Source organism: Cherax quadricarinatus, chromosome 33 (assembly GCF_038502225.1).
Source record: "Cherax quadricarinatus isolate ZL_2023a chromosome 33, ASM3850222v1, whole genome shotgun sequence".
Lineage (NCBI taxonomy): Eukaryota > Metazoa > Arthropoda > Malacostraca > Decapoda > Parastacidae > Cherax > Cherax quadricarinatus.
The window spans coordinates 8504094-8521341 of NC_091324.1; positions in this window are offsets into that span (position 1 = coordinate 8504094).

The window sequence follows — 17248 nt, forward strand, 5'->3', positions numbered from 1 at the left end:
CACGGGTGGGATTTGAATCCGCGGTCAGAGTCTCAAAACTCCAGACCGTCGCGTTAGCCACTGAACCAGCTAGCCACAATAAGATTCGTCCAACTAGGTATATTTCTACACCATAAGAAGGTTAGCATAGGCACCACTGTGACCACAAATGCAAGTTTTTACAGACGAATCTCCAGCTAGCGTGGCCGTGACGAACTCTAGCTCAAGTCCCCTCAAAGCCGTTAACATGACGATTTCGTGAGTCATGTTAACGGCTTTGAGGGGACTTGAGCTAGAGTTCGTCACGGCCACGCTAGCTGGAGATTCGTCTGTAAAAACTTGCATTTGTGGTCACAGTGGTGCCTATGCTAACCTTCCTATGGTGTAGAAATATACCTAGTTGGACGAATCTTATTGTGGCTAGCTGGTGCAGTGGCTAACGCGACGGCCTGGAGTTTTGAGAGACTGACCGCGGGTTCAAATCCCCCCCGTGGTATGGTTTATCCTCTTGAGTTTTGTATACAATGTTCCTTTTGAGTTCTTCATTCTTTCCATATCTAAGCAGCTTGAACTTATCACCATTGAGCATCATGTTCTCTAGTGCCCACTGGAAACCTCTGCTTACGTCTTCCTGTAATTTTTCCGTGTCTCCTACCGTAGTGACTTTCATGCTTATGTTAGTGTCGTCTGCTATGAGAAACCATCTGATGAAACTTCTTTGATGCAACATTAGTTATTGAAGAACCAGACCGAAGAAGTAGGCTGTTGTACTCACCATTAAAAGCATGTAAAATCAATATATTCTGAGACCTCACTCGCAGGTGACTCAACCTACTGATGATGGGTGATTCGCCGGGAGGTGGCTCCCGACACGGTTCTTATCCAAATGGCGACACGTCTAAACGTTCACCCCCTCGCCGGTGACCTCACCCCCATCGCCGAAGACCCTGACAAACGTGCTCTACACCTCAAGAACCACTCCTCAGATTTAAATTCTGCCGCTGAAGCCGCTACCTTATTGCGAGCTTTCATATCAAGTCAGTACCTGACTAACCGGGCTGTGGTTCGTACGTCACTGTGCAGCCAACAATAACAGCCTCGTTGAGCAAGCTCTGATCCACCGAGGGCCTGGTCACAGACCGGGCCGCGGAGGCGTTGACCCCCGAAACCCTCTCCGGGTATACTTCAAGTATATCTATCCTGTGGACGGTAGCGCAAGAGCACACGGATACAGGAAGGGGTTAACAGGAGTATATCTGGATTTATACCTACAATTGACAGCTAGTTTATATCCTCTTGTTTTACTTGTATCAGTATGATCTGATCAAGTTCCAGACAGATGAACATCCATAACCAACACTGTTTATATTACTACTTTATATATCAATGTAGCCAGAGTCTTACAGAACAGACCACAGCAATAGCAATAACCACTGAGCACAGCAGCCACAGCAACAACAATAACCACTGAGCACAGCAGTCACAGCAACAATAATAACCACTGACCACAGCAGCCACAGCAACAATAACCACTGAGCACAGCAGCCACAGCAACAACAATAACCACTGAGCACAGCAGTCACAGCAACAATAATAACCACTGACCACAGCAGTCACAGCAACACTAATAACCACTGACCACAGCAGCCACAGCAACAACAATAACCACTGAGCACAGCAGTCACAGCAACAATAATAACCACTGACCACAGCAGCCACAGCAACAATAACCACTGAGCACAGCAGCCACAGCAACAACAATAACCACTGAGCACAGCAGCCACAGCAACAACAATAACCACAGAGCACAGCAGCCACAGCAACAATAACCACTGAGCACAGCAGCCACAGCAACAACAATAACCACTGAGCACAGCAGCCACAGCAACAATAATAACCACTGAGCACAGCAGCCACAGCCACAACAATAACCACTGAGCACAGCAGCCACAGCAACAATAATAACCACTGAGCACAGCAGCCATAGCAACAACAATAACCACTGAGCACAGCAGCCACAGCAACAACAATAACCACTGAGCACAGCAGCCACAGCCACAACAATAACCACTGAGCACAGCAGCCACAGCAACAATAACCACTGAGCACAGCAGCCACAGCAACAATAATAACCACTGAGCACAGCAGTCACAGCAACAACAATAACCACTGAGCACAGCAGCCACAGCAACAACAATAACCACTGAGCACAGCAGCCACAGCAACAATAACCACTGAGCACAGCAGCCACAGCAACAGCAATAACCACTGAGCACAGCAGCCACAGCAACAGCAATAACCACTGAGCACAGCAGCCACAGCAACAGCAATAACCACTGAGCACAGCAGCCACAGCAACAGCAATAACCACTGAGCACAGCAGCCACAGCAACAGCAATAACCACTGAGCACAGCAGCCACAGCAACAACAATAACCACTGAGCACAGCAGCCACAGCAACAACAATAACCACTGAGCACAGCAGCCACAGCAACAACAATAACCACTGAGCACAGCAGCCACAACAACAATAACCACTGAGCACAGCAGCCACAGCAACAACAATAACCACTGAGCACAGCAGCCACAGCAACAATAATAACCACTGAGCACAGCAGCCACAGCAACAACAATAACCACTGAGCACAGCAGCCACAGCAACAGCAATAACCACTGAGCACAGCAGCCACAGCAACAACAATAAACACTGAGCACAGCAGCCACAGCAACAGCAATAACCACTGAGCACAGCAGCCACAGCAACAGCAATAAACACTGAGCACAGCAGCCACAGCAACAACAATAACCACTGAGCACAGCAGCCACAGCAACAGCAATAACCACTGAGCACAGCAGCCACAGCAACAGCAATAAACACTGAGCACAGCAGCCACAGCAACAATAACCACTGAGCACAGCAGCCACAGCAACAGCAATAACCACTGAGCACAGCAGCCACAGCAACAACAATAACCACTGAGCACAGCAGCCACAGCAACAGCAATAACCACTGAGCACAGCAGCCACAGCAACAGCAATAACCACTGAGCACAGCAGCCACAGCAACAACAATAACCACTGAGCACAGCAGCCACAGCAACAGCAATAACCACTGAGCACAGCAGCCACAGCAACAACAATAACCACTGAGCACAGCAGCCACAGCAACAGCAATAACCACTAAGCACAGCAGCCACAGCAACAACAATAACCACTGAGCACAGCAGCCACAGCAACAACCACTGAGCACAGCAGCCACAGCAACAACAATAACCACTGAGCACAGCAGCCACAGCAACAGCAATAACCACTGAGCACAGCAGCCACAGCAACAACAATAACCACTGAGCACAGCAGCCACAGCAACAGCAATAACCACTGAGCACAGCAGCCACAGCAACAACAATAACCACTGAACACAGCAGCCACAGCAACAGCAATAACCACTGAGCACAGCAGCCACAGCAACAGCAATAACCACTGAGCACAGCAGCCACAGCAACAACAATAACCACTGAGCACAGCAGCCACAGCAACAGCAATAACCACTGAGCACAGCAGCCACAGCAACAACAACACTGAGCACAGCAGCCACAGCAACAGCAATAAACACTGAGCACAGCAGCCACAGCAACAACAATAACCACTGAGCACAGCAGCCACAGCAACAGCAATAACCACTGAGCACAGCAGCCACAGCAACAGCAATAAACACTGAGCACAGCAGCCACAGCAACAATAACCACTGAGCACAGCAGCCACAGCAACAGCAATAACCACTGAGCACAGCAGCCACAGCAACAACAATAACCACTGAGCACAGCAGCCACAGCAACAGCAATAACCACTGAGCACAGCAGCCACAGCAACAGCAATAACCACTGAGCACAGCAGCCACAGCAACAATAACCACTGAGCACAGCAGCCACAGCAACAGCAATAACCACTGAGCACAGCAGCCACAGCAACAACAATAACCACTGAGCACAGCAGCCACAGCAACAGCAATAACCACTAAGCACAGCAGCCACAGCAACAATAACCACTGAGCACAGCAGCCACAGCAACAGCAATAACCACTGAGCACAGCAGCCACAGCAACAACAATAACCACTGAGCACAGCAGCCACAGCAACAGCAATAACCACTGAGCACAGCAGCCACAGCAACAACAATAACCACTGAGCACAGCAGCCACAGCCACAACAATAACCACTGAGCACAGCAATACTGAGCCACAATGACACTATTATTATTATGGGGAACAGTTAAACCTGTAGGAGTCATACAGAGCTTGGGAAACAGGGTAATCAAGTTTGATCCGAGTAAAGGGAGTGGTAGTTCCCATTCCTAGAATCCAGAGCCTTCACCGGCATTAACGCACATCTCCCGCTGAAACGAAGGTTAACAATTATTAAAAAGCATTTAATATTATCTTAAGCAGAAAAGGAAACTAACATTATCTTGAACCGAAAAATTGGTTAATATTATCACCTAGAAACAAAAAAGGGGTTAATATATTTAAATAAAAAGAGGTTAATATCACCTCGAAACAAAAAAAAGATTAATAATATCACCTTGGAACAGAAAGGGTTTAATATCTTGAAATAAAAATAGGGTTAATATCTTGAAAATAAAATAGGGTGAATATAATCTTCCAATAAGTGGTTAATATTAGATAGAAGCAGTGAGCACCCACTTACTGACTTGTAGTGGTTTACCAAGTGAAAGCTACACTCACAAATTCGTAAAAGTAAGACTCCAAAGAAATCACAGAATGGGTGGAGGCTTGAAGTGATGGCAAGCGAATTATAGCATTCGCTAGCTGTAGGTTCGAATACCACCCGGTCTGTGATGTGAAAATTATACCTATTTTGTGACGCGCTGTGTTCTATATAACGTACTCACTGAGTACACAAATAATCCTCACATAGAAGAACGAAACTTAAGACGTTATATACACAGACGTGTATTACCCTCATTGTATATAAACAGTTTAATCCCTTCTTTTTAAGGATTAAATACCTTTTATTTTAGGTATTTAAGTATCCTTGGAACAATTAGATGATTCAAAGCCAGTTTCAATTTCAGTTTTAATTACTCTTCCAGATTTTCAATTACTATTATTTGATCAGGGTAAAAAAATAACTGATATTTTGTATTAAATTTATTTATCCAACTACTCAAATTTTACTAATGTTGACATCACTGTTAAATGTCCGGCCAAAGTCGGTCCGAAAAGTCGTGATTTCATTCTCATATGAGCGGTTTGTGTGTGTGTGTGTGTGTGTGTGTGTGTGTGTGTGTGTGTGTGTGTGTGTGTGTGTGTGTGTGTGTGTGTGTGTGTGTGTGTGTGTGTGTGTGTGTTGGTTGTTTCAGTCGCGGTGTTGTGGCTTTTTATTCTTTACAATGTGCTTAATAATTCGCAAATTATTTACAACGATTGTCTCTCAGTCCACACCAGGATTCGAACCTGCAAATTTGGCAAAAGAGTACACAGTACTTTATCCACACAGCAAGATTCCAGAATTCTAGAGTTTGGTTGTGTGGATAAAATACTGTGTACTCTGATGCCGAGTTTGCAGGTTTGAATCCTGTTGTAGACCGAGAGATAACGTCTTAACACTAAGTATTTGAACAATGCACAGGAACACCTTCAGCAACATTTTCAATCACATTTGGAGAGCATCTGCTTAACATTTGTTACACTAAATCAACTAAACATCCAGGAAGATTTAAACATAACTAAAACAGCTTCGTTTCACATGTACTTCGCTGTGTTAGATCCAATTTTTTTCCACTCACTGCAATTTAAACAAGGAAACTGCACCTAGAAGCTGAACAAATTAGAAGATTTGTTGTAGTGAACTACTGTGAAGAATTGTAACCGAGTTATTAACAACGTGTACAATAATGAAACACAGTTTTGACTTTAACGGCGACGTTCAGTCTCACACAGACCAGTTCATTAATATTTAAGAATGGAAGGTACTCGTCAATTTCTGAGTTGCACTTCACCAAAAGTTCACTGAAGGTTGCAGGTTCTAAAAAGACAAAAGGGCACAATACCGTTACCGGAACAATACGCGAATAACCCGCACATACGAGAAAGCTTATAACGACCTTTTGGTTTGACTTGGACCAATGACAAATCACACATACACAATGGTCCAGATCGGATCGAAACGTCATCATCAAGTTCTTTCTCCTACGTTCAGGTTATTCGCGCATTGCAGGCACTAGCAGGGAGTAAAAAAAAAAAAAAAGACCCTATACTAATTACCATCTTCGACAATGAAGTAGCGGTGCAGCTCAACACTGTTCTTGCTGGTTCCTGGAGAGGCACCAACGTCTCTGTAGAAGTGTACCTCTTCTAGGCCCCGGGAATCTACCGTGAAATAAATATAATCCTTTTATATTCTCGAAAGCTTGACCTAAACAAGAATCACATCAGTATGTTCATTTATGTTGCATTTGTCGTTTACTTCCAGTGTTATTACCCCCATCACAGCTCCCCAGGTTTATGACGTAATTGTAGAAGGTATAAGCTTGACAAAATTCATTTTTAAAATAACACTTAAATTACAATTACTAAAAATTAATTAATTATAAGCTTCAATTACAATTACTCCAAGCCTTGCCTTAATGACTCTCTCGTGTCTCGCGAGCGAGCGTGTGCGTGTGCGCGTGTGTGTGTGTGTGTGTGTGTGTGTGTGTGTGTGTGTGTGTGTGTGTGTGTGTGTGTGTACTCACCTATTTGTGGTTGCAGGGGTCGAGTCACAGCTCCTGGCCCCGCCTCTTCGCTGATTGCTACTAGGTCCTCTCTCTCCCTGCCCCATGAGCTCTATCATACCTCGCCTTAAAACTATGTATGGTTCCTGCAACGTGCACACACTACGGATGAACATAGCTCTGTCTCTGTAGCTACGAAATAGGAACAGAATATAGGTCTGGTCACAGACCGGGCCGCGGGGGCGTTGACCCCTGAAACCCTCTCCAGGTATACTCCAGGTATTGCGCATACAAGTACGTATTTGAGAATAAGCGTGTATACCGAGGACTCGACCGCGATTATTAGCTTGTTGCATTCTTAATAGACAACTAATCCACTACTCGTAACCCTTCAATACTTCTGGTGATCCGCAAACACCCGCAAGGCAGTTAACTCCTGTAACAAGCACAAGCATAATAGAGTTGCACACATACACACACACACACACACACACACACACACACACACACACACACTCACACTCACACACACTCACACACACACACACACACACACACACACACACACACACACTCACACACACACTCACACACACACTCACACACACACTCACACACACACTCACACACACACACTCACTCACACACTCACTCACACACTCACTCACACACTCACTCACACACTCACTCACACACTCACTCACACACTCACTCACACACTCACTCACACACTCACTCACTCACTCACACACTCACTCACACACTCACTCACACACTCACTCACACACTCACTCACACACTCACTCACACACTCACTCACACACTCACTCACACACTCACTCACACACTCACTCACACACTCACTCACACACTCACTCACACACTCACTCACACACTCACTCACACACTCACTCACACACTCACTCACACACTCACTCACACACTCACTCACACACACCTTTTCAAGCATGTCTAAAAATTGGAGAAAGTGCAAAAATTGGTAATGAGACTAGTCCCGGAACTAAGCGGTGTGTCCAATGAGAAGAGGCTGAGGGAACTCAACCTGATGACACTAGAGGGAAGGACTATGGAGCAAAACTTCTCCAGGCTGAGGGACTGACCATCTGAAAACTAAGTCTTCAAGGATGGACTGATTACATCGTTTTCATATCTCTACTGCTTCTGCTGACTCTTCTGTACTCGACTGAAGAAGCCTACTGTGTAGGCGAAAAGTTTCGGAACAAAGATACCTGACTGTTGCATATGTGTCTTACTTATCACCCTATCGGTATTGTATAGTATTTTTATATTTACTCTCTCCCTCACCCAGAAAGGTATTCTCTCCCTCACCCAGAAGGTATTCTCTCCCTCACCCAGAAAGGTAATCTCCTCCCTCACCCAGAAGGTATTCTCTCCCTCACCCAGAAAGGTAATCTCCTCCCTCACCCAGCAAGGTATTCTCTCCCTCACCCAGAAAGGTAATCTCCTCCCTCACCCAGAAGGTATTCTCTCCCTCACCCAGAAAGGTAATCTCCTCCCTCACCCAGAAAGGTATTCTCTCCCTCACCCAGAAAGGTAATCTCCTCCCTCACCCAGCAAGGTATTCTCTCCCTCACCCAGAAAGGTAATCTCCTCCCTCACCCAGAAAGGTATTCTCTCCCTCACCCAGAAAAGTAATCTCACCCCTCACTCAGTAAGATATTCTCTCCCTCACCCAGAAAGGTAATCTCCTCCCTCACCCAGCAAGGTATTCTCTCCCTCACCCAGAAAGGCAATCTCCTCCCTCACCCAGCAAGGTATTCTCTCCCTCACCCAGAAAGGTAATCTCACCCCTCACTCAGCAAGGTATTCTCTCCCTCACCCAGAAAGGTAATCTCACCCCTCACCCAGAAAGGTAATCTCACCCCTCACCCAGTAAGATATTCTCTCCCTCACCCAGAAAGGTAATCTCCTCCCTCACCCAGCAAGGTATTCTCTCCCTCACCCAGAAAGGCAATCTCCTCCCTCACCCAGCAAGGTATTCTCTCCCTCACCCAGAAAGGTAATCTCACCCCTCACTCAGCAAGGTATTCTCTCCCCTACCCAGAAAGGTAATCTCACCCCTCACTCAGCAAGGTATTCTCTCCCCTACCCAGAAAGGTAATCTCACCCCTCACTCAGCAAGGTATTCTCTCCCTCACCCAGAAAGGTAATCTCACCCCTCACTCAGCAAGGTATTCTCTCTCTCACCCAGAAAGGTAATCTCACCCCTCACTCAGCAAGGTATTCTCTCCCTCACCCAGAAAGGTAATCTCACCCCTCACTCAGCAAGGTATTCTCTCCCTCACCCAGAAAGGTAATCTCACCCCTCACTCAGCAAGGTATTCTCTCCCTCACCTTACCGACAGGTAAAACAAAGTAATGTTGATGAAGCTCGGGTCTCCAGCTATGAGTAGGGATTTCTCTGAAATCTGGCCATGTATATGACACTCCTAGAAGGATCACTGAACCCAAGAAAAATCTTTGAATCCCAGGATCCTCGAATTCCTAATGATACTAAAATCATAGAAAGATTCTTAGAATAAGGGAGGATCCATTCAGGAATGTTGCTGAATCCTCTAGTTCTGCCTTGCTGGTCCTGCCTTGCTGGTCCTGCCTTGCTAGTCCTGCCTTGCTGGTCCTGCCTTGCTGGTCCTGCCTTGTTAGTCCTGCCTTGTTAGTCCTGCCTTGTTAGTCCTGCCTTGTTAGTCCTGCCTTGTTAGTCCTGCTTTGCTAGTCCTGCCTTGCTGGTCCTGCCTTGCTAGTCCTGCCTTGCTAGTCCTGCCTTGCTAGTCCTGCCTTGCTGGTCCTGCCTTGCTAGTCCTGCCTTGCTGGTCCTGCCTTGCTAGTCCTGCCTTGCTAGTCCTGCCTTGCTAGTCCTGCCTTGCTAGTCCTGCCTTGCTGGTCCTGCCTTGCTGGTCCTGCCTTGCTGGTCCTGCCTTGCTGGTCCTGCCTTGCTGGTCCTGCCTTGCTGGTCCTGCCTTGCTGGTCCTGCCTTGCTAGTCCTGCCTTGCTAGTCCTGCCTTGCTAGTCCTGCCTTGCTAGTCCTGCCTTGCTAGTCCTGCCTTGCTAGTCCTGCCTTGCTAGTCCTGCCTTGCTAGTCCTGCCTTGCTAGTCCTGCCTTGCTAGTCCTGCCTTGCTGGTCCTGCCTTGCTGGTCCTGCCTTGCTGGTCCTGCCTTGCTGGTCCTGCCTTGCTGGTCCTGCCTTGCTAGTCCTGCCTTGCTAGTCCTGCCTTGCTAGTCCTGCCTTGCTAGTCCTGCCTTGCTAGTCCTGCCTTGCTAGTCCTGCCTTGCTAGTCCTGCCTTGCTAGTCCTGCCTTGCTGGTCCTGCCTTGCTGGTCCTGCCTTGCTGGTCCTGCCTTGCTGGTCCTGCCCTGCTGGTCCTGCCTTGCTGGTCCTGCCTTGCTGGCCATTTCCTCACTTCTCACTGCCTGGGCACCTCCTACCCCTCTCCGTTTTAATATTCAGAAAAAAATCACCTTCCCCTTGCTCTTCCCTTCCCTCCTTTCCCCTTCAATTTCTTCCCCTTTCTTTTCCCGTAATTCAGATAAGTGTCTGAAAATTACTTCGCAAGTAGGGAAGTGGCTCGTTATCCCTTCTTACCAGAGCGAGAGGTATCCCACCCAGGTATATTTAAGAAAATCAATGATATATTTACTTGTGAACGGTTTCCAGCGTTTCCTACTTCCGCAGCCCGGCTTGGGGCCAACCTTGTTCGGTGCATTGCCTGGTCAGCCTGGCTGTTGTTGTTTGCGACCCGCTGACCCACACAACCTGGTTGATCTGGCACATGGGAACGGTAGTGTTCCATTTTTTCCTCCTGAAGACTTCTACACCTGTGGTAATATTTCTGATCAACAGTCAACCAGACACTCCTATCCCATCCCTCTCCCTGTCCACCACACTGCACCTCAACAACCTCTCAGTCCCTCCGAAATTATTAACAAACTCCCCCTTCGAAAATAATTACCAAAATTCCCTGAACCAAAGGGAAGCCCTTTAGCCAGGACTAGGAGGTGGTGGGGGAGGTAGTGGGGGAGTTGGGGAGGATTGGAGAAGGGGATAAGAGATGTGAGAGAGAGGCAGAGGAGAATGAGATGGAGGAAAAGAGGAGAGTGAAGGTGGAAAGGGAAGGGAGAGAGGAATTGATGGATTGGAGAGCACAGGGGTGAAGGAGCGGGATGAGACTAAGAGGAATGGAGAGGAGGCAGAAAGGGAATGAAGAAAGAGAAAAGAGTGTGGAGGGGTGGGGGGTTGGGTTTAGTAAAAAACGGGGAGGGAGGCTGGGGAGGAGAGGATTGGAAGGGAGTGTGGAAAGAAGGGTGGGAGGAGAGGGAAGGGAGAAAAGGGAGTGAAGGTGGGAGAGTGCGGAGGATGGGGGGGGGGGGTGTCAACATCACCTCGCGTCATCGGAACAAATCTGCAGTAGAACGCGTCCTGCTCGCTCTTATTATCGCAAATCGGCCCTCCGCGCCGCCTCGTTGTTTCGCGCCCGCGATATTGCCGACGGTAAATCGCGTGCCGGTATTAATAATCGCTGACTGGCGTCTCCCCCACCCTTCCCCCTCCCTCGCCAGGATAGCAGAGATCACCTCCTCTTGTCCGTGAAGGAGGGAGGGAAGCGAGAGAGGAAAAAAAAAAAAAAAAAAAAAAAAAACGGAAAACATAAGAAATTTGAAAGATAAAGTGTGAAAGCTTAGGAGTAAGATGACGAGGAGGAGGAGGAGGAGGAGGAGGAGGAGGACGAGGAGGAGGAGGAGAAGTTATTCTGACGTCGAAGCAGCTAGTTTATTCAGCGCCACAAAATCCAGCATGCCACATCCGTCGTGTGAAGGGTAGGGCAAGAATATAGGGCTACAGAGAAGACCTGGCTAGGAACCAGGCAACACCAGGGTTAACACGAGTATAACTGGATACACTTGAACACTCATGGTTTCTGTTGTAAGCAAACTAACGATACCTGCTCAACATTTCTAACAATATATTATTTTCACTAAAACGATAAGAGAGAGAGAGAGAGATAGAAAGCTCTTAGCTTGTAAATGAGCTAGGGTAGGATACCAGCTCTTAGCTTGTAAATGAGCTAGGGTAGGATACCAGCTCTTAGCTTGTAAATGAGCTAGGGTAGGATACCAGCTCTTAGCTTGTAAATGAGCTAGGGTAGGATACCAGCTCTTAGCTTGTAAATGAGCTAGGGTAGGATACCAGCTCTTAGCTTGTAAATGAGCTAGGGTAGGATACCAGCTCTTAGCTTGTAAATGAGCTAGGGTAGGATACCAGCTCTTAGCTTGTAAATGAGCTAGGGTAGGATACCAGCTCTTAGCCTGCAAATTTAACGGTTTAAAAAGTCTTATCTTGTCCCATTATATGTTCCGTATCCAGCTGCTTCAGAGACTTCTTGTAAAAGGGAAAAGAGATGGGAAGGCAGGGGTAATGGAGGGAGGAGCGGGAGAAAGGTAAGGAAGAAACTGAGGCATGTAGGTTCTCTCTAGTAGATCTCAGGAGTCACTGCCAACGGTTCTGGCCTAATCAACTAGGCTATTTATGGTAGCTGCATGCAGATACAACGTATATACTATAACCTGGCTGATCAGGCTCTGATTTACAAAAAAAAAAAAAAAGCTTTCTAAGGTCCCTCATGGAGACAACTCGAATTTTAATTCACCTAACGCAAGAAGGAAGTTTACTGAAGGCAATCACTGCACCCTGGTTTTCATTGGAGGTATTTTGCACGATCTGTGCGTAGATTTAGGACCAATGTCTGCAGAATTTTTAACCTTTGATATACTTTTTACTTTTCCTACCCCAGGAGCCAAGCCCTGGGCCAGGTTTGCCTCCAGCAACAACAGCCTGGTCAATCAGGCTGTTGTTGCTGGAGGCCTGCTCTCCCACATAACCATCACAGTCTGGATGATCTAGTACTTTGCGGCGGTACTTGTGAAGTTTCCTGTTGACTTCTGCATTTGTTCTGACAGCGTTTCTGATACCTTCTGGTGACCAAAGCTACTGATACAAAATTCTCCTATCGTGCAGACGATGCCCTTGCATATCACTGGATTTACATTACATTTTCTCCCATATTTGTTACTCCAGTATGTTGTTATGACTGAATGTAAATTTAGGACTAAGTCCTCAAGTACCTTCAAGTACGTCTCTTCCTTCCGCTGAGCTACTCAGTAGTTCGAATGCTGTATTGCCTCTACGTGGGCCGTAAATGATCTATATTTCAGCTCCGACATCTTTCCTGCTCTGAATGGAACCATCAACACTAAAAAATACTCTAAGCGAGAGAGTACAAGTGTCACATAGTGTCACCAGTGGAATTATTTTTCTTATTTCGAAGTTTTTAGCATTTACCCTATCATATTCCTGGCTTCCCTAACATTTGCCATATTTCGTTCCTTAAAAGATAGGCCAGCTGAGATTATTAAACCTAGGTCCGTCACATGTTTCTTTCATTCTAATTAGTGATCCTCTAGCGCTTTGCAGATGTCCCTTTTAAATTATTCTTTCCATATCTAAGCATTTGGAATTTGTCACCAATGAACCTCACGTTATCCTCCACTGTCCACTGCAAGACTCTGCTTATATCTTCTTGCAAGATTTCGATGTCTTCTACAGAGATGATTTTTATGCTTATTTTAGTATCGTTTGCAAATAATATAAAACTGTGGCACTTTTTTTTTTGTGTCCGCTATGAGGATAAGAAACGACAAAGGCGCCAGGACTGTACTTTGGAGTACTGAGCATTTTGTTTCGTTAATGGTGGATTTTTCTCTTTACTACTACTACTTCTCTGTGTTCTGTCAAAAAGTTTAATATTTATTTGCCTACTTTCTCCGTTATACCTATCGCCCTCACTTTCCGTGCAATCAAATGCCTTTGCGATGTCCGTGTATACGTCTGGGTATTTTTTTTTTTCAACGCCTAAATAATTCAGTCAATAACAGTTTAGTAGCTGTAACAAGCACGACCTCCCTCTTGAGTCAATGCTGATTTGTAATTTGACATCTCATCACCCTTTCAAAGACTTTTATTATGTGCCCTGTTCGAGCTACTAGTCTGTAATTTTTGGCCAGTGCTCTACTGCCTTGTTAATGCTAGGAGCTATCTCCGCAGTTTTTAAGGTTTCTGGGATTTCCTGTAGATTTAAGATCTTACTCCAAAGGATACTGAGCGCTCGTCTAAGTGGTATTTTACACTCGTTTATATATAAGAAATTCATCGAATCTGCACGAGTGGTTATCTTTTGTAATAATGTAGAATTGCCGACAATATGTTAGGTAGAATGACATGTGTAACTAATGTGGAGTTTTACTGTGACAACGTTTCGATCTCTAGGAGCTTTGTCAAGGCTCAACCAAAACTCCTGGAGAGTGAAACGTTGCCGCAATAAAATCCCACATTAGTCGCACTTTCCCTTTTACCTGGGCATGCGCTCTATTTCTTTTTCGAATTCTACGGGATAAGTGCATATGTCAGGTATATGATCCGTGTGGCCTTCGGAGGAAATAAAAAAAAAATCTTTATTCTTCACCTTCCTTTGTTTATTTTATTACTGGGCATTGATTCATATCTCTCTCTTAAAATTTCGTTCATTTCTTTTCCATCGTATGAACCTCTTGTGATTACCGGTCCAATTATACAAATAGTCTTCAACCTGAATTTTGCATATGTGTAAAAATATTTGGGGTTCCTTGCAGTATCCTGGATGGGTTTTTGTTCCTTCTGCGCTTCTTCTGATGACACGAAAGTTTAATTTTCTGTCTCGGTAATCTCTGGTTTAATATTTTCTTTTCTTCGGTGAAAAAAATCACGTTTTTAAGCCGTCGAGGTTTAAATTATGATGGAACTTTCTCACCTACACAGGATCCAAAGAGGGAAGTTCAAGGGACTTGAACCACTCCCAGCAATTCAGGAACTTGACTGAATTATACAACCAGTGCAGGTTCCCTGCACGTTCTCTAGCTCTGAAATTTCGCCTGCCTTAAAGGGGAATGTTAGTATGCAGCAATAGTCTAACCTGGAAGGAACAAGTTACTTGAAGAGTATCATCATTAGTGTGCCATCTCTTGTTTGGAATATTTTAGTTATGCAGCCTCGTGTTTTCCTCGTGGCTGTGATAACACTGCTCTGATCCCTCACTCTGAGATCACAATGATGTGGGAGGAATGACTCGTTGGAGTGATGTGAAGTGTGCACCTCTGTTCACCTCCCTTGTGAGGTAACATGTGCACCTTTGTTTACCTCTCTTTTGAGGTAATGTGTGCACCTCTGTCCACCTCCCTTGTGGGGTAACATGGGCACCTCTGTCCATCTCCCTCGTGTGGTGACGTCTACAACTCCGTCTACTTACCTCGTGTGGTGACGTCTAGGCTACACTTCATCTCCCTCGTGAGTGACGTCTACACCTCCGTCTACCTCCCTCGTGTGACGTCTACACTTCAGTCTACCTCCCTCGAGAGACGAGTCCCAGAATTTATTCTCCATTTCCTTTCTACCTTTCCACGATTCCTTCTCTCTTCCTTCCCTCTTTCTTTTCCCCTCCCTTCCTCTCTTCTCCCTCTCTCCCTCCCTCCATGACTCGCTCGCGCGCGCGCACGCTCATCCCTCAAGCACCTCACCTGCTCTTTCCTAAAGAGAACATCAGGCCGCCTTGACACCTGTAATTAGTGTAGCCTCAGACCGTCTTGAGTAATTGGTCCTTTCCCTCCCTTCTTCGCCCCTTCCCTCGTCCACCCCCTCCCTTCTCCACCCCGCCCCTCTTCCACCCCCTTCCTTCTCCACCCCGCCCCTCTTCCACCCCCTTCCTTCTCCACCCCGCCCCTCTTCCACCCCCTTCCTTCTCCGCCCCCTCCCTCCTCCACCCCTCCCTCTTCCACCCCCTTCCTTCTCCAGCTCCTTCCTTCTCCAGCTCCTTCCTTCTCCACCCCCTCCCTCCTCCACCCCCTCCCTCTTCCACCCCCTTCCTTCTGCACCCCTCCCTTCTCCAGCCCCTTCCTTCTCCACCCTCTTCTTTCGCCACCCATTCCTCCACCCCTCTTCCTTCACCACCCCTTCCTTCTCCACCAACTCCTCCATCCCCCTTCCTTCACCACCCGTTTCCTTCTCCATCCCCTCCTTCTACCTCTACCACACTCCCCGCTCCACCCCCCCCCCTTCTCCAACCGGTCCAATCTCTCGCATTCGCCTCTATCCCATCCTATTCTTCAGTACTCCCTCCTCTCCCTCTCCCTCCCCCTCCCCCTCCCCGGATCCAGCCATCTGGCCAAGACGACTCTTAAATGGTTCCAGGTTTTTTCCACACAGTTCGGATCTTTAATTAATATTTCAGTTCGTTCTCGACCCCAGGTTTTTATCCGCTTCGATGCGTCTGTCTAAAGAATTTTTTTATATTGGCGGTGCAGCAGTGCTGGCAATGCCGGTTGTGTAGCAGTGCTGGCAGTGCCGGTGGTATAGCACTGCTGGAGGTGCCGGTGGTGTAGCAGTACTGGCGATACTGATGCAGCAATGTTGGTGTTGGAGGTGCTGGTAGTACAGCGGTGCTGGTGTTACTGGTGCTGTGATGCAGCGCTGCTGGCACTGGTGGTGCTAGTATTGGTGTTATCGGTGCTGGTGTTGGAGGTGTAGCGGTGCTGGTGTTGGCGGTGCTGGAGTGCTGGTCGTGGTGGTGTAGCGGTGCTAGCGTTGGTGTTAGTGATCCTAGTGACGTTGGTGATGCTGGTTTATTTAGTGGTGATGATGGTGCTGACTGTGATGCTGGTATTAGACGCCCTGGTGATGCTGATGTTGGCACGGATTGTTTGGGTGCGTATGTGTGCGTGTGTGTCTGCTGTGTGTCTGGTGTGTGTGTTTGGTGTGTGTGTCTGATGTGTGTGTCTGGTGTGTGTGTCTGGTGTGTGTGTCTGGTGTCTGGTGTGTGTGTGTGTGTGTGTGTGTGGATGTGTGGATGTGTGTGTTTGGTGTGTGTTGTGTGTGTGTCTGGTGTTTGGTGTGTGTGTGTTGTGTGTGTGTCTGGTGTCTGGTGTGTGTGTGTGTGTGGTGTGTGTGGATGTGTGGATGTGTGTGTGTGTCTGGTGTGTGTGTGTGTGTGGATGTGTGTGTGTGTGGATATGTGTGTGTGTGTGTGTGTGTGTGTGTGTGTGTGTGTGTGTGTGTGTGTGTGTGTGTGTGTGTGTGTGTGTGTGTGTGTGTGTGTGAGTGAGTGAGTGAGTGAGAGTGTGTGTGTCTTGTGTGTTGTGTTGGACGTAGTGTTGCTTTTGCTAAATTAACTCTTTATGTTGCCAGGTTATGGTGAGTGACATCGTCTCGTCTGGATTCAGGTTACAGGTGTTTCCTGTCACTATCATTATTTTTGCAGTTTTATTGTTATTACTATTTTTATTATACTTCATTACTTATTATCATTATTATTTTATCCGTGGAGAAAACCACGGGTCAAACAACCTAGAAAATGGGAGAAAACCAGGTTTGATCAAAAGGGAAGAGAGCTCAGATTTTTTCAACAGCATTAAGGCGC